General features: G+C 39.8%; 1 protein-coding gene across 1 annotated transcript in view; it reads right to left on the bottom strand.

The window, feature by feature from the left end:
• The window catches only part of LOC104498086 (cyclin-dependent kinase 14), a gene marked incomplete at both ends in the record, with an annotated part of 56,407 nt that overhangs the window by 35,440 nt on the left and 1,958 nt on the right, over positions 1 to 19,009 (bottom strand). The window lies entirely within an intron of this gene.

Genomic DNA, 19,009 nt, shown 5'->3' with positions numbered 1-19,009 from the left:
CTGAACAATGACATGTTTTTCCTTCATCTGCTCTTCTCTCCCAAAACACTGTGAAAGCCTCATTTGAGGTTAGCTGCTACATCTGTTTTCTCAGTTATAAGACGATCATCACTGGAATGGAGAAAGTTAGAAACAAACCCTTCATTTGTAAAAGCAAGTTGCGACCATACATCAGAGAGCATCACCAGGTTTAAGAGGTTTATGAGTACAGTCCATGTGTTTTAAGTTGTGGCCAATGGATTTCCTATCTGGGCACATGCACTACTTTGGAAAGTAAATGTTCTAATGGAAAGCAGGAGTGAATAATTGAGGGGAATACAAAGGCTAAAGTTTGTCAGAGGAAAATTTGGCACAGTCCCACCGTCCAGCCTATCGCTCCTCCTGTGCACAACTGAAAGGAACTGAATCAGGCTAACACCTCAGAGGAGCTATTTTCCTCAGGGAGAGAGCAAAGTTTGCTTTATCTGAATAATGCTCTGCATAAATAAGTCATTTGCAATTATGAACACTTTCACTTGAAGACTCAAAATTAATGCAAACATCTCTCATCACACTTTAGGCATGAAGGAAATATCCTCATCTTTCAGATATTTCTACTGTTTTAAAAGAATGCTATCAAAATGTATATGTGAAATGCTACCAAGTTACTACATTTCTTTTTTTTATGATCCAGATGCAAAGAGATGACAGTTACCAGGGTTTTTTTTCAGATATCCTTCTGCAAGAAAATTTGCTACATGTTTTATACCCTTTTGTACATCCAAATACGCTTACTCATGCAAAATTTATTTAACCACATCCTTCAACTGAAAGAAAACTGAAGTGTAGGATTAATTAGCACAGCATGTTCGATCACCTTCTTTAAGGGTTCCCTGTCTGTTTCCATGGTTACACTACAGGAAGAGCTATAATCTCATTTTAAAAAGCCAGAGTTTATGGGGGATCATCAAAACTTCAAATCTTAATGGCCAGTTTGCATAAAAGGCAAAAGGTAAATGGAGAGATCACCAGGTGAGTACCCGATATTTACATATTGCTGCTTGAGCACTTTTTTCCCTGGGAAGGTGGAGAGAGGGCCTCCTTACAAGCAGTGAACTCCTCTCTGGTTCCTGTGTCTTCTGAAAGATAAAAGGTCAACACATGTCCTGCTGTTGAAGCCTTATTTTGAGAGAAGGAAGCCAAGCATAAGGCCAACTTGTTAAAAGTCAGGTCGCGTCAGACCCACTAGGGAACTTGTGTGTAATTATGGGAAGAACAGACACTGTTTAATGTTCTCCAGGAGCTTAATTCTAAGGCCATTATTTATTCAGATTGAAAGAAGAAACTGTTCTGATGCACTACACAGCACAAGGTTTGCACAACAGCATCTATCTGCACTGTGACACAAACCACAACTTTCTTTTAACTCATTCATAAACAACAGCTCAGGATATGCTGCAATGCCCCGTATTTAAAATACAGAGTGAATGATCTATGCCTATGCACGTACCTGTCAAAACCTCCCGCTGCCTCCTATTCTGAATTATAAAAAAAAAAAAAAAAAAAAAAAAAAAAAAAAAAAAAAAGTAGTAAGAAGGTATTTCCTTCCTTGGTAAATACAATTTTCTCTGCTTTGTCTGGCTTTATCTTTTATCTCAGACTCAGAGGTTGTATCTGATTTTACCTAGCATTGGTTATTGACAAAACACATTGCACTGATTTATCACTGTAATTTTAAAATTGTATTTGGCTTTTAAAAGAGGCTGTAGCTATATTCAGACTCAAGACCTACTCAATACACACACCTTTGGCTACATGAGCATAAATATTAATATTTGATATCTCTTTAGCTGCAGGATAGCTTTCTAGTCAAGTTCGTATGACAGTCAGGAAGCCTTTGTTCACAGAGAATATGCAGAAGCAAATGAGGAAACCAGTCACGTCTGCAATAACAAGGGCTTGCCAACGACGTGCATGATTTCCCTTTCCATTATACCTTAAACATGTTGAGCTGTTTACTGTTTTGATTTAGATATATCAAAAAAGACTCTAGCAAGGAATACTTCAAAAAAAGTAAGGTTTTTTTGTTGATGTTTTTCCTTGATTTGGATTCTTTTTGTGCTTCCTTTTTTAGTCTCCTGCTTTGTTTATTTCAATAATTACCTAGAGTTTGAGATGAACCACTTATAAAACCGTAACTATGATTCAGTAACTATTAAAATACTGTTAAGTATTCCACTGTAGATCACGAACTGCCAACTTCACTTAACCTATTTACTCAGCTACTTGTTTTCCAACAGAAGAATATTTATTCAGTGAATACCTGAATGACAACAAACAGGAAGTAAAAGGCAGGGAAACACTGACATTGCTTCAATGAAACAGTCAGCTCTCTAACCCAGATGTCAGTTCTCAGCAATCAAAAGCATCCTGCAGCCTTTAGGTCCCTCTGCTGTTTACCTGAACACATCTGCCTCTAAGATGCGGCTTTACCAGGGCATTTAAGTCAAACCCCTTTCAAATAAGATAAATTACGTACAATATCCAACGTCTGAGTGCTAATATAGCCACGAGATCATGGTACTGATGTTCATTTTTAAAAGCTACTCACTATCAGGGAGACCCTAATTAAGTTCCCAAATTAGTATTCCCAAAATGCACGTGAGCAATGACTGGTTTTCTAAACTGGAGTGCAGGAGTCAGTCTTCAAGAGACAGAGAGCAGTAAGTAAGGCAAAACACAGGAGGGCCTCTCAGCTTGTCTGGTTTTTCCAGCTGTATCAGTTCTAATTAAAAGATTGTTTTTCCCTGAAAATCTTATCTCATGTATGTCTTGTGACAATCACTTACAGTAATGCAGATGATAATTATTCCGGTCTGTGAATGGGACTCAAATGTCAACTTGACAAACACAAAAGTTACAGAAAGAAGAGACGCAGAAATACTTTTCTGCTACCAGAAAGAATAACTCCGGCCCTCATGGAAAGCATTTTTCTTTTTTCAGCAACTCCAGCATTATCTCTTTTGTCATCACCTCTTCCCTCTGCCTCCTCAGCCACCCAAAGGATCACAGACGGTGCAAAAATGGGATACGAGAAAAAGCTCAGCTGTTGATTGTATATTACAAGATCCTTTTGATTAATTGGTCTGAAAGCCATGTTAGCTATAAAGCTGTTTATTTCCCAGCTTAAAATCGTTATAAAAAATTTCTGACACATTTTGAAAAAGCCCACTGATGCTGAACTGCACAATGACTGCCAAATCCATTCATTATCTATTAGGAGAAAGAAACACTCTAAAAATTCAGTTCCAATCAAAAAGTGGTATGGAAGTGCAAAAGAAATACACATTCCACTTTTGACACTGTGAAAACGTATCTATTCCCATGGCTTTCTGGGTCAGCATGAATATGTTCAAACTGCCTCTGCTAGTCTGAAAGCAGAAAAATAACAGTGCGGGCAGGAGAAAAAAGAAACAATCTGCACCAGCACTGTAAACACTCACACAGACGCTAACGCTAACAGAACTCAAGGACAGCAAGCAATTTCACATCACAGGCAACTTCTGCATTACTTAAAAGACCTGGATTCATTATGGACATGGTATATGTGCCTACAATACCTTAACAGTTGACTGATTTAAATCTTGCTTTTCAGATTCTGGATTTTTACTTAACTCAGTTCATTTTCTCACAAAGAATGTATATGAAGATGATGTCCTCTAATCCTAACAATGTCCCAGCATGAATACATACCCTGCTAATAAAGCTGTAAGTGAAAATGTCAGAATTACTCATTCCACAGTGAAGTTATTAGGTTTGAAGCAAAGAGTTAACAATGGCTGAACAGATGGTTTTAAATTGGGAAGATCTGCAGAGTGCAGGGAGGAAGTTCTACAAAGGACAAACAGGCAGAAAATAATTCTTCACTGAAAATGAGATGTAATGCATCTTGGCATATTTTAATATTCTCTGAGAAAAGAGAGAAAACTGGGAAGCAGTTATGAATGAATGAGCCCAACAGTGGACAATTACTTGAGTTTAGAAGAGAATAATAATGATAATAAAAATATTATATGTGGACTTCTAAGATATTGCAGCAATGAACTTGCTGAGGACAAGGAAGGTAACAAACCATTTCCTACAGTTTTGAGATATAAATGTTTCACTTGTGTCTAACAAATCCAAGGAATTCAGACAGGAAAAAATAGAGTGATCGAGGGGAAAAGTGTTGTATAGAAACAAACTGAGAGCTATGGATGTCCACTGTGGTGAAGTATAACAGTCCATCAAGCAGTTAGCACAAAGTTAACAACTTACTGCAGGCTACTGTGTATGAAGTTAATTTACCATGGTTCCTATCGCTACGGCTAAAACCAGGACTGCAAGAACCATTTGGGGGTAAATCCATCTGGGGTTCAAGTAAAAATGAACCAATCCTTATCAACGGGTAGCTTGATAACTTAATCATTTGATAAAAGTGCAGTGGGTACTTGACATATTGCATGAGACAGGCTAAATAAAACATACTGGTAAAGAAATAAATGTGCTTGCTCTGTGCTGTGCAAGACTTACCTTTTTTAGAATATTATCGTGCTGACAAACTCCCTTCATTCGGGTGCTAAGAGGACTGAACACATACCAGATCCAACCCCATCATATACAAGGCAGCAGCACCATTTAAGTCCTTCTAGTTTAATGTTGTATTAAACGTAACAGCTGAAGAATTGTTAAACAAGCACAGTTTGGTGCTACTGTAGTGATTCACAGTCATCCAAACAGAAACGCAAAAGCTGTTTCACCGAGAGTTTTATATTCAAATATCTAATCCAAGTTGTTTACACTCAGTTAATTTTGTTTCCTAACTGACCATACAATACTGGCAGTGACAAGGTGATGCGACAGCCAAAACATACCACTCTCTCCATCTACTAATGGGGTCCACAACTCAGTGCGGTTAATCTGTGGAGTGCTGGAACACTGTTGAAAGGCAACAATAGTTGCAAGACCCCTGGGATGTTCCTCTATGAAGTGATTTATTCCAGCGGGATACTGTGCTGATCCATCATTTCCCACCTAGAGGTAAAATACCTGGAGAATTTTGATGAAAAGAATGATTCAAGTCATGGCCAGCTATTAAAAGCCTCATCAAGCACTTGCAAATCTATTTACAAAGAGATCGGATCCCAGAAACTGGTCTAGGATAGTTAATTTAACAATTATAGGGCTACATGGACAAATACATATTTGAACATTAACAGCTACAAACAAACAGTACTTCTGAAAAGTAGATCTAATGACTATTTTATTCATAAATCAAACAATACTGCCACTGGACATTACTCTGCAGCAGTGGAATTTGCAAATTTGAAAAACTGTCACCACATGAGTATTGAAACCATCAGTTCTTACAGTACAAGATCTGACATGTATAAACGGCAAAATTCTGCAACTACCATCAGCCGGCTCCTGGCCCCTGTACTGCACAACCAACGCTGTTAAGTTTAATGTGCCTGCTTTTCAAGCTAAGATGTCACCTGAGCATACATTTCTGTGCTGCAGGGCGCAGCTGCACTTGTTCCATCATCCAGCCTTGTTTTTTGAACCATGGTTGCCCTGTCTGGCACAAACGGTTCATGGAGTTTAATCCAGGCTGCTTCCAGAACCCGAGTCAGACTATTTATAGATAAGAAAAATATTCAGCTGATTTTTATCATTGCTACGGTGTCATATGTTGCAGCTTACATATCTCCTTAGCAGGTAAAACACTGTCTTGGCTGTTCTGCTAAAGAAGTCCAGTACATTTTGCAAGTGCTACCATGTTGGTACATACATTCACATACTGGATAATACCATTCAGTATCTAAAATAACATCAGCACAGTACAGGCACTGGTGCAAAACTAAAAAAAAAAAAAAACCAAAAACCTGATAATTTCTCAGTTATTTGAAAGCTTTTTGAAACAGATCAAAGAACAAAGAAACTATTGCAGACTTAAAGATTTCACTAAACTTAAAAATTATTTTCACTTTGCTTTCAAGTGTGAAACCATTAAGATGACCTGTGTAAGTACTCTTGCTTCTGTAAAGCAATATTATTAAGCAGAATCTTATGACAGGAATCTCTGGAGTCCCGGATCCACCTGTTCAATTGAATCGCTCCTCAAAACTCATTTAATGTACATGTCATCTTAAATTAGCTGAATCACAAATCTTAGAGGAAAAGTTTTATGTGAGAGACATTCCAATATGCCTAGGTCTAAATGATTATCTGACTTTGCATCAGTAATCAGGCATCTGTATTCCTGAAGAGCCACCTAATCAGTTCCTAATACAATTCTGTCACAGAAAAAGAAGAATGAAAACAGACAATTTCATTTTTTAAAAAGTTTCATTAAAAGAGCATTAAGGCTGTGCCTTAACGGTATAATTCTGGAAATACGTAGTTGAAAAGCGAATGTGCGTCATGCAGCATCTTTCTCTACAGCAATACTGTAACACTACAATTCCACTGCCAGGACAGCAAAATTAGAGCTATACGACTACATCTAGTATACTATGTAGAGATGCAAGTCTATTAGGTGAGTAAGTTAGCAGAATTTCAGAACCCTGTATTCTAACTGAATAAAACAAGTGAAAATTTGTTAGTACTGAAACCAAGCCAGTCTTTCATTTAACTTAAGGACTATGGATAAACTTCTCTGTGCAATGCTTGATATGAACTACTTCTAGACTGCAAGCAAAGAATTCATGATAGCATTTTGACCACAGACAAAATACTACCATCATATTATTAATAACTTTGAAGCACTTCATGTTTTATTGAAACCATTTACTGTTTCAAGTTTGTGCGTATGAGCAAATTGTAAGTACACGTGAGCACGTCCCATTTAGCACCACATCCTGCATCCTATGCAGCAAAGCTGGTGGTAATCCTGAGCACTATAATACAGAATGGGCAAAGAAATCCCAAAGTTTCAAGAAGCTAACATTAGGCATTTGTCTTTAAAAAGTACATTTCAGTGAGCCACTGCTTGCTTTCTTCATTCCGTTTTCTTCTTTTTAATTTATTGAGATTTTTTCTAAGGTCTACAGACAGTTCAAAGCTGAATCAATTTACAGCCTGCTTGAAGAGTCCATTACTTAACATCAGTGATGACGGTATCGACATAAAAAGTTTTTCCCTTCTAGTGCCTCATACTCAATATCTGCTTTTACAAGCAAATCAACCCACTGCAGTTAATCTAACTTGAAGACCATTGCAATGAAATATCCTTAAAAGCTAATACAGCCATAAGAGCAAATATAACTGGAAAATTTCGTGTCCAAATGACTTCAAAACCACTGCAGTAATAAGGATATGAATATGTTAATGGTTGAGGGTAGGAATAAAAGAGATGACATCTGAAGGTCTCCTCCTGTTTTATTTCCAATGACCACAGAAAATGCATGCTATAATATCTGACAATATCATAAGCTGTAAAAGCCAAAGGTGGAAAAGCTGAACTGACCTCCAAGGAAAGCCTTGGGCACCTTTAGCAAGGCAAAGATCTAACCAGCCATTCTCCCTATTATGTAATACAGAAGTCAAGCAGAAGCATTTCCTCCTCATGAAAAGTGGTCGCTAATGTTCCCACATCACCGAGATAAAAAGCTGCTGATGCTGCATCTCCCACTTTTAACATTGGTACCTTTGCGTCTTTCAACATTTAGCATGACCTCTTGGTCTTACAGTTTGATTATCTGTAAGCTCTTTGGAAATGTAACTCACTGGAGAAGTGTTAAGGATTACTAAGATAGGCACTGCCTGACCTCTTCTGGCTATCACGAAGGCCAATTGCCACAGGGGAAATTCTCTTCTTAACTCAGGTAGACTTACAAGCATAATTTTCATTTACATCAGTACGAATTGTGCATTTTAAATATATTAAAATATCCAACACTGTGTCCTTCAGAAGGAATGAAAAAACCCTGCATATATTATTCAAAATTACCTAGATAAAAAGTGACTGTATTATAGTAAGGTAAAGTTTTAAACTGAGACAAAACAAATGATATTTTAAATTGCAGAGCCATCATCTCTTTAAAATGCGATCTCACTTATGGAATTATTACATGTTAAATGACACATTTCTCTTAATGAACTGCCACTCTCTGTTCACATTAATCTTTTTCTTTGCATATCAATATTTTTGTTCTGACTTATGATGAATTCTTTCTTCTTTAATCCACACTGTCTTCCACTTATCCTTTACTTTCCACATAGCTGATTATTTCCTGTGTAAAATAAATCTGCATAACTATTTACACATTAATGAAATTAAAATAATTTCAAAATCTGGCATAATTTCCTCACTATATTATATCAAAACCTTAATCAGGCCAAAAAAGCAAAGATGGAGAGCACTAAGGGATCATCCGAGATTAATATATTTGAAATCTTTACTATGACTATACTTGTCGTTTTTCCCCTAAGTGCCGTATCAGAAACAAGCAAAGGAGCTTCAGAACAATGAAGTTTTTTAAAGAAAGTTCAACATAAATACAGAGGCTTGTAGGCACAGTAGTCCAAAGGCTAAGGCTATAAAAGAAGAAAGATGTGTAGGAAAATAAAATGTTCTCAAATAAAACTGATAGGAGAACATGGTCAGGTGACTGAATAAGGCTGTTTTTCAACTAAATAAAAAAAACCTTTTCATTAGAGCCCAGATTTTAAATACATTTACAGATTCGTTGGGAGGGATGGATCTCTCTCATACAGACAGCAGGTCGCAGTTCTCCATGGTTTTTGCACAATTAGCATGTAACAGCTAGTTGACAATAAGGGGGAACACAAGACAACAAAAGATATCATGATTGTGGTAATGATGAAGGATCACAGTCAGCAGTGAGCTAGCTGCAGTACAGATGACATCTAAATCCCATGTTGTTCTTCAGTACAAAACACTGAAACAGATTTTTCATCACAGCTGTTTTAATGGTTCCATAACCAACTTCCTTTATTGCCCTTAATGGATAATTAAGATGCTTTCTTCCTATTTAAAGGCTTGATGTAACTCTAACTTGTAACAATGGGAAATTGGATTGAACCCTAAGTAATCTGAGATGTGATTAACAGGGGACACACCAGCAATCTCTACCTCTTTAATGGTTAAAAAAAATTTTCTTATCAGCCAATACACACTGCTTCTTAGTGTGAATGGCTTAAGTTATAGCACCTACTTTAGTAACACCTGAAAAGGTTGGTACACTTAAAAGAATTTTGATTCCAGCTGTTAAAAAGCAATCAGTGAAGACCAACACAGCAAAAAATTCAGGGTGTGGCTCTACTTTGTATTTACTATTAGCAGAGAGAAGTTAAAGTCTTAGTTGAACAAAATGGAACACCACAGTCTTTGTGAAGTACCATCTCCAGATAGTAAAACTGTGTTGAATCTATTCTGTCCCCAAAGGATACCAAATCCAATTTCTGTTCAATTCTCACTATGGCATTTTTTTTTATTTAGATTTACCTGATACCTCAAAAAAACTGGCTGCTCATGGCTTGGATGGGTGTACACTTTGCTGGATAAAAAACTGGCTGGATAGTCAGGCCCAAAGAGTGGTGGAGTACCTGATACCTCAAAAAAACTGGCTGCTCATGGCTTGGATGGGTGTACACTTTGCTGGATAAAAAACTGGCTGGATAGGCAGGCCCAAAGAGTGTTGGAGAATGGAGTTCAATCCAACTGGCAACTGGTCAACAGCGGTGTTTCCCCAGGGCTCAGTATTGGGGCCTGTCATCTTCAACATCTTTATCAATTATCTGGATGAGATAATCCAGTGCACCCTCAGTAAATTCACAGATGACACCAAGCTGCGTAGGACTGGTGATTTGCTTGAAGGTCCGGAGGCTCTACAGAGGGATCTGGACAGGCTGGTTCGAAAGCCAAGGTCAATAGTATGAGGTTCAACAAGGCCTAGTGCTGGGTCCTGCACTTGGGCCACAACAACCCCCTGCAACACTACAGGCTTGGGGAAGAGTGGCTGGAAAGCTGCACAGCAGAAAAGGACCGGTGGAGGGGTCGACTGCCCCAGGAATATTAGCCAGCAGTGTGCCCATGTGGCCAAGAAGGCCAACAGCATCCTGGTTTGTATCAGAAATAGTGTGGCCAGCAGGAGTAGGGATGCGATTGTCCCCCTGTACTCAGCACTGGCTCTGGTGAGGCTGCACGTTGAATATTGTGTCCAGTTTTGGGCCCCTCACTCCAAGAAGAATCTTGAGGTGCTGGAGCATGTCCAGAGAAGGACAACAAAGCTGGTGAAGAGTCTAGAGCACAAGTCTTATGAGGGGTGGCTGAGAAAACTGAGTTATTTAGTCTGGAGAAAAGGAGGCTGAAGAGAGACCTTATCGCTCTCTACAAATACCTGAAAAGAGGTTGTAGCGAGGTGGGGGATCGATCTCTTCTCCCAAGTAACAAATGATAGGCCTCAAGTTGTGCCAGTGATGGTTTAGGCTTGAGGTTATGCCAGGTCAAATGCACACAGTCTGCTCTGCTGCTCCAGACCTCCAGCCCAGCTGCCACCATGAACATCATTATCGGCTTCTGCTCTCAACAGAAAACACTGTATTTACAGTTCATTACAGAAATAGCTGTGTTTTATAAAAGACCTGCAAGCTAACTCAAGTTTGAGCAGTTGACATTTCACTTTCCAGGTTCCCACTTTCCTTTTTCCAACTCACAACATTGTCACTGAAGTCATCTTCATTTCTTGATATTTAATACAAATAGAGACCTCAAGATACCCATTACTGACCTTCCTGGTGGGCACAGGAACAAATTCTTCTAACAGCAACTTCCCACAGGAATATGGGAAAGAAATGCCCTTTTCTTTCTCTGCTCCATTCATACAGGGTTTTAAGAGGGTCCACAGACCCTGCATTTGGGGTAAGCCGGTTCCCTTCATCTGCAGCAGCCTCTGATAACAAAAACCCAGACAGCTTCCACCATTCCCACAGCCCTGACAAGACCTGCTGTGGAGGCAGCAGGAGCCTGCTGTGGGTCAGCTGCCTGAGAAGTGACCCAAACTCCTCCTACAGCTCATCCAGAGTGCCATGGCCTGCTGTTCCTCAAGCTCGCTTGAAGCCAGGAAGATCAGAAGGAACCAGCCTACATAACTAGAGACACTCTCGCAGGAGTTCTGCAAACAATTTCATCAAGCACCACTGATAATATAAAATAGCAGCTCTTCAGGCACTGTGACAAGTCCTTATACCAGCATCTTCAAGAACTGATACTCTGCGGAGCACTTACACAGAAAAACATAGCGGTTATACATGCAAGCAATCTTTTATGCTATCCAAACTTTCATATGAATCTTGTATGGTACATTATAAATAAATTCCTTACGGGATTCTTACTGTGAAAAAAGAATTCAAGTTGTCAACATAGCTTTAATCATTTTAACAGTAAACTATACAGTAATAGTCTTGTCCCTCATGACTTATCCCCAACATGCTCCCCACAGTAAAATCTATATGGAAATCCATGGAAACATCCTCTTTAATACTCAGCTGCACTTTTAAACTGCAACTCCATTGAGCATAATTCTCTTTATTACAAACCTCAAGCGTCTTTGCTCCTGATATCTTTTATTAATCATTCTGTGTGTCTAGAAGGATGCGTGGTTCAATCACATTTACTTGATTCTTTCTTTTACTACATCACAGGGCTTTACATTAACAAAACTCTGAAAGCTTCAGGCAGGACTATCACTGTAATGCGGACCTCCTGCAGCTCCTTGCTCATTGAAGGAGATCCCCAAAGACAACAAAAAGCTGGCAGGAAAAGCTTTGGGGACAGTGTTATTTGGAAGAGTAAATCAAAGACATTTCCATGAAGATTCTCATGCTGTTTTTCTCTACAAAGCCCACCTCCTCAGATGAGAAACAGCAACTCTCTGACTACAGGAATAAGTACTAAAGCATTAAACCACTACATTTCTGATGTTGTTTTTCACACACCCTGCAACACTAGAATTGATTATGTTGTTAACACATTTTGAAGACTGTCATGGTTAGAGCCCATGCAGCTGGCAACAAAGCACCAGGCAGCTGCTTGCTCACTCCTACCCGAGGAGAAAATACAACAAAAAAGCTCAATGGTTGAGACAAAAAACAGGGAGGGCACACTCACCAATTACACAGGCGAAAGACTGTCTCAACTTGTGGAAACAAAACTAATTTTATTTAAACTAAACCACCACCAATTCACCCACTGAACCAGAGTGGCATAGTAATAAATCCAACCAGATCTTAAATAAATACACCTTTCCCCTACCCAGCAGTGCAGAGGGTCAGGGAATGGGCGTTGTGGTCAGTACCAGTCCATTCCATGTCGTTTATGCTGATCCTTCCTTCTCAGGGGGAAAAATCCTCACAATCTTCCCCTGTGGCAACATGGCATCCCTCCCGTGGGAAACAGTCCTCCCCGAACTTGTCCAGCTAGCATAGATCCTTCTGTGGGCTGCAGTACTCCCAAGGACAAACCACTCCAGTGCAGCCTTCCCTCAGAGTCACAGGTTCCTTCGGCATCAGTCCCCTGCTCCAGCACGGGGACCTCCATGGGCTGCAGAGGGAACTCTTTTGCACCGTTGAGCGCGAGCTGTAAGGGCTCAGCCTGCTATCGTACCATGGGCCAAAGGGGAATGGCTATGCTGGTGCATCTCCTCCCCTCCTTTCTCACTGACCTGGGCATCTGCATGGTTGTCTTTACCATGCTCCACTCCTCTCCAAAACCAAAAGTGCTCCCTAAACAAAAAGAAAGCCCAATAGGTTTTCCCCTCTTACACTGGTGTCCTGGTTTGAGCTAAAACTTCCTTGTTTTGGGTAATGGACAAATAGAATTATTCCATGGAGGACAATAATTCCGCATTTAATTGGTTAAGAGAGTCAGGTGAACGTAGTATTACGTCGGGAGCCTTTAAAAGCAGCAGGTCGGGGGAGTGTCTTTCTCTTGGGCTTCCAGACAGCTGCATGAAGGTGGCACTGCTGCGGAGCTGTCAGTAAGAGACCAGGCTGAGACCAGGCCGAGACCTGCAGGCCTGCACCTCCAGATCGCTGAGGATCACAGACTGTGAACTATTATTGCCGTGAGTCCCGTCTGAAAATCGGGTGAGATATCCGAACTCCCAGCCGTTTTGTGAAGGGAGCTTTCCTGCAGTTTCTTCGCTGTGCGGGGTTTCTTCCCCTCCGTCTCGCCGCGAGGACTGAACACAGCTGCAGAGTCTTCACTCCCACCTCGCTGCTGGGTGCCTGCCCAGAGCACTGACCTTGAACAAGACTGTTAAGAACCGTGGTTATCTAAGTCCTCTCTTCTTTGTTTTTTTCCTTTCTCGGTTTGTGCATATATATATAGTAGTGTATAGTTGTGTGGCTTTATTGTTTATTAAAAGTTGGTTTCAGTTTTCCCAAACGCAGACCGAGGTGTGAATTTCTTCTTTCCCCTTAAACTCCTTCTGTCTCTAGCAAGACAGACGGAATCGTTAAGGAACTCGAGGAGTTGTTATAGTTATTATTACCTCGGTCCCTTGACCCTTAACAACTGGTTATCACAGAGGTGCTGATTGGCTCAGCCTTGGCTAGACGTGGGTCTGACTTGGAGCTGGGGAAGCTTCCTGAAGGTTCTTACAGAAGCCACACCAGTAGTATCCTCCCTCGTTACCAAAACCCTGCCAGGCACAAACCTAGCACAAAGATTTTTTTAAAGGACCAAAACTAACACAGATTTGGGCAGGAAATGGGGGAAATTTCTATTCAAGTCCAAAATAAAATGAATAAAATAAAATAAGCAATCAGCAAGTTTTCCTATCCTTGCAAATTATATTCAAGCTCACAATATCTTCTAGATCTGCTTTTTCATAATTTGAAATCATATTTTGTACTTCTTTCTCGCAAGTGCCTGCATAGTCATATACTGTGTCTTGGGGCCACAGCATGGAGAAAAAGTCAAAAAGAGGATGGTATCCCAATTAAAAGACATGACTACATATAAAGTCCTTGCACTTAACTGCACAATCCAAAACAGAGACCAAACAGATCTTGAAACTTCTCTATCCACCCACTTTGTGCAGTTCACTTCTATTATGGCTCTTGCAGAAAAGAGAAATGGGAAAGGCAGCTGCAGGGAAGTCTCATAAACAAGCAATACCCTGAAACACAATCCCTAGCAGCTGGTTGATCAGCTCATAGATAAAGCAGGACTAGGGCTCTACTAGTAATTTGGTCATTGTCTCTCACAGCCTCAGAAGTGCTACCACTTCCTCACATAATAGCCAAGTTTAAATGTTTTGTTCTCTCCACCCATGCTCGGAGGATTTTCTCAGTGCATCAAAAGATAACGTCAATGTGCCTACCCTCAAAAGCTGTGGAAACTTTTTATCCAAAAATTTCTAATAACAAGAATAAGTATGTTTTTTTCAATCCAGAAAGCACAAAATTATACTGACTAAATAAACGATATGTAAAAGCAACCATTCTATGACCAGATTAAAGATTCAAACTATGTTGTCCCTAGAAGAGTCACATTATTAGGTTGTGCAGAGAGGACAGTCACAAGCACAAAATCTAAGTCAAGTCAGACACGTAGACCATGCAGCTGGATGACTGCAAGCTCTTTGTCAATAAAATTCAGTGCTGGGCAAGGTGACGATCGCAACTACAACTATCACTAGATCCATATCTGGTGTTAGGTGTTATCTGGATCTCTGGAAGGAGTGTGAAACAGTGCGGAGGCCCATGCAGGTTGATGGACTTTGTCCAATTAACAGGACCAATAAGCTTGTCTACAGTCGGGCCCACACGCATGCCGACACCAATAAGGTAATGTGAAAAACTGGGTATAAGTATTGCCCCAATATCAACCCTAAATTGAGACAGCAGAAGACTCGGAACCATGTCAACGGATGGATTGACAAATTCACTCCCTCTCTCCACCCACCCACGGGGGACGTCCTGGGGGTAAGATTCTCTACCTCAGCCTACACTGAGTGATACTATTCTCCCCAGGTGTATTTTGTGTGGTTAGAAATGCGATTTTCGTTATTTCTATTGCACTGTTTGTCCATTAACAAGTAACCAGGCTACAACAGACAGGTTGTAAGCTTCTTCGGTATTGGACCTATGCTGTCTTTCTGGTAAATAAGCTATAGCTAAACCTATGGTTCGTTTATCAACGGCAATACCTAAAGAACTTGCAAATGTTGCACTGTAAATAAACCATCATTATTCATTACTCCAATTTTGATTGTAAGCTTCTTCGGTATTGGACCTATGCTGTCTTTCTGGTAAATAAGCTATAGCTAAACCTATGGTTCGTTTATCAACGGCAATACCTAAAGAACTTGCAAATGTTGCACTGTAAATAAACCATCATTATTCATTACCCCAATTTTGATTGTCTGCCATATTCGGTGTTGGCCTTATAAGACTGGTTTTATTCCTTCCTTTTCGTAACAGGTTGTTAGTGGATGTTTCCGAACAGAGAATAACAAACAAGGCACAAGAAGTGTAAACCCCTTCTGGAAAGTCCCACACAGAAGGCAAGGATCCATCTCCTACCTGATTGTTATCAGCTACTTAAAGACTCCCTGGTGGAGTTTATTAAGTATGATAATCTGGATATAAACATAACTGATTAGCCAATCTTGATTTATATCAGCATACACAACAGATAAATGCCAATCACCAAAAAACAAAACAACAAGAGCATGGTATATACTGAGTCACAGAATGACACAAGAACTCACCTAGCCCAAGCTGTCAGAGTGCTCAAGGCTTTGTCCAGTCAGTGAAGCAAACGGAGATTTCACGACCCCTTTGGGCTGCTCCAATGCTGAATTACTCTCATTGTAAACATTCGCATCCTTACACCCAGTTCTGTTTCAACTTAGGACCATTATCGCTCATTCTCCCACTGTGCACCTCAGTAAAGAGCACCTTCCTGCTATGCACCACCATCGTCTTGGTAACCCTCTCTTAGGTACTGGCAGACTGCAGAGCTAGTCATCCATTATAGAATGTAATCCCATGGATCAAACGTAATTTACCTTGATTAAAACTGGCAAACACTTTCTTCACATGTACAGAAATGACTTCTAAGCAGACTCACTACATCATTTTAACAGGGATATTGGTTCATCAACCTGCAGTACCCCAAGACCTTCCTTCTTGCCCTTCCTGAAAATGGGTACAACACTAACCTTTCTCCAGTTATATGGAACCTTCCCCAATCTATACAGTCTTTCAAAGATGATAGAAAGCAGCCTGACTACGACATCAGGCATCTTTCCCAGTAACCTCAGGAGGCCTCCTGCCTGGACGCATGAACTTGCGTGGGTCAAGATTTCTGAGAAGATCCCTGACTGAATTTTCTTCCGCTCACTCCTTTCCTCTCTGAACCACATCTCTGAGGCCTGTGAGTTCTTATTCATGAAGACCAAGACCATGAAGTAACAGAGCATCTCAGTCTTATCAGAGTCTGCTGTGATTAAATCACCTGCCCCACTTAGCACTGGACTTACATTTTTCATAACTTATTATTTTCTCCCTCACACTCCTCCAGCATCTTACCTTTGCCTCCTCAACACCTTATTGTTGCCAGCCTCCTTCACCTCAACACATTTTCCTCCCAGACATCTTAATCTCTATACAGAGCTCCTGTTGCTACCATCTGAACCCTGCTAACACCTCAGACCCTTAGCCTATGAGGACTCAGAAGCACCCTCACACAGACGCAAAGATAATATGCCTGGCAGAGCTTGTCTGCTCCTCTGGTATTAATCATCTATATTTGTTTCTATAGCCTTTGAATCTTGAAGACATAAGTACCAAACGGACATATTGAAAATCAGGGATCACTGAAATGACATATGGCACCAGTTATAACATGTTAAATATGAACACAAATCACATATTTGCTTAGCTAACTGTTTTGATTGAATTACTAATCACCCGATTGCAACTAACTCTTGACAAACAGATATTCCTATGTTAGATGTTTGAGTTCATGCTCCTATCCATTGCTGTACAGCCATGTGACACTGTTCATAGTTAAGATAAATGCATTTATTCTAGAAACATACCTTGCTTTTAAAACTGCTGAATGACTTTTCTATAAAAAGGATCAGAGATTTTCTTTTAATTCAACTCACATCCAAAGAGCAAACCAGTGCAACTGTATGTAGTGCAGAGAAAAGTTAAAAGGAAGAAACTACTAACCAAAGGCTAAAGAACAGCTACGCAGCCCAGCCTGTGTGGTACCTAGCATTAAGCACAAGGTTCTATTCACTTAAGTTTGTAATCACTTATGGCGTTACTCATTGAAAGTTTGTAATACTTTATTTCTCTTGAAGACAGACATATGTGTGTGGGAGAAATAAACAAACCCATAGACAGTTAGCTAAATTCACACCACAGAATCAAAAATAATTCTTGCACTTTATAGGGAGAATTCCTAATATACTTTAATTTCCTGAGGAATTTTAATTAGACCGAAAAAAAGAATGCAGGAACAGAGTTCAAGGACTATTTTTCCTTGCAACAATTATTCCAGATGTAGTCTCCCATATTATATCTTCTCAAGAAAGCCATTTTTTATAGCTCATCCATTTTTAATTTGATAAAGCCTCTCTGTTCTGTTCTCCCTTTTCTTTTGACTGCTGAGTCTTCTCACAAATGTGCATTTCCTAGCATCTATGAAAAGAAAAGCAAACCAGCGTTCATCTGAACAAAGGCACTCCCACACAGCGGAGTATCTATGTCTGGGAGCCCTGCTGTAGAAAAACACATGCCCACAGTTATTCAAAGATTCCACTTCAGCTGCAGTGCAATGCACTGGCAGGCATGAATAGCCTTTCTTTTACCTTGTTTATTCAAGAACTATGACCTGCTACAGCCTGCTTTTAAGTATTTGATATCCTACACTGAGAAGATTAAATAAGACCCATGCCAAATGAAAAACTTTGGCCGTGCTGTTGATTTTTTTTAAACTTATAAAACCATAATCTGAAGGTCTTGTCCTCAGAGACTATAAGGCCTTTGCTCTAGGATTTCATATTTATTGTGCTACCAAAGTCAATACTATCTCTGACAGAAACTGATTTCTTGATAGGTTTTCTCCTGCCTTGAGTGCATTTGAAAGCAGAACACCCATCTCTCTAATTTCCATACCGCTCCTCATGTAATTAATCAAATACACAATCTAAACAGACTTCCTTTCCAAGTGCATTATTACAAATTAGTCATTCATGGGAGAAAAACAGAAACAGGACTGCATTTTACATCTTGTTTAAGGAGAGTCCTTTGTACTGGAAAGGTGGAAGATGGGCTATAATAATACAGCATTTATATAAGTACGCACAGGGGTGCACACGCAGAGCTCATGGGTGTGCTCTCATTTCTCATGCCTCCAGTGAAAGGGGTCATGACCCTTCAGGCTTTAACCTCATTGCTTCTGATTTTTCATCTTGGCTCTCAAAAGAGAAATTTAACCCAATTTTACAAGGTCATGAGCAATGAAAGAAAATCTAGCTTTACACATGGGTGTGCTCTCATTTCTCATGCCTCCAGTGAAAGGGGTCATGACCCTTCAGGCTTTAACCTCATTGCTTCTGATTTTTCATCTTGGCTCTCAAAAGAGAAATTTAACCCAATTTTACAAGGTCATGAGCAATGAAAGAAAATCTAGCTTTACAAATCTCTCAGTGTCTAAGAATAGGTTATGCAGATGTTTCTGTTAGGCCAGGACAAACTTACAAGACAAAAGAAATCTTCTCCACAATATTGTACATTCATATGCCTACTACTGGATATTTCTTTTTAGTTGTACATATACATTTCTAGTCTCTCATTCAAAATAATACACCATAGTCAACCTTAAATTCCTGACAATGCAAAGCTGAGAAAATCCTGCCTGTGATGTCATCACTGGAATATTTAGCCCAGTGCAACGACGACGCAAATAATTTCATCAGAAGCGGTGATTGCATTTCCTACT

This window comes from Buceros rhinoceros, unplaced genomic scaffold, assembly GCF_000710305.1.
Source record: "Buceros rhinoceros silvestris isolate BGI_N320 unplaced genomic scaffold, ASM71030v1 scaffold2608, whole genome shotgun sequence".
Classification (NCBI taxonomy): domain Eukaryota; kingdom Metazoa; phylum Chordata; class Aves; order Bucerotiformes; family Bucerotidae; genus Buceros; species Buceros rhinoceros.
Note: the sequence above shows the minus strand (reverse complement) of the source record. Positions and strands in the feature narration are given on the sequence as shown.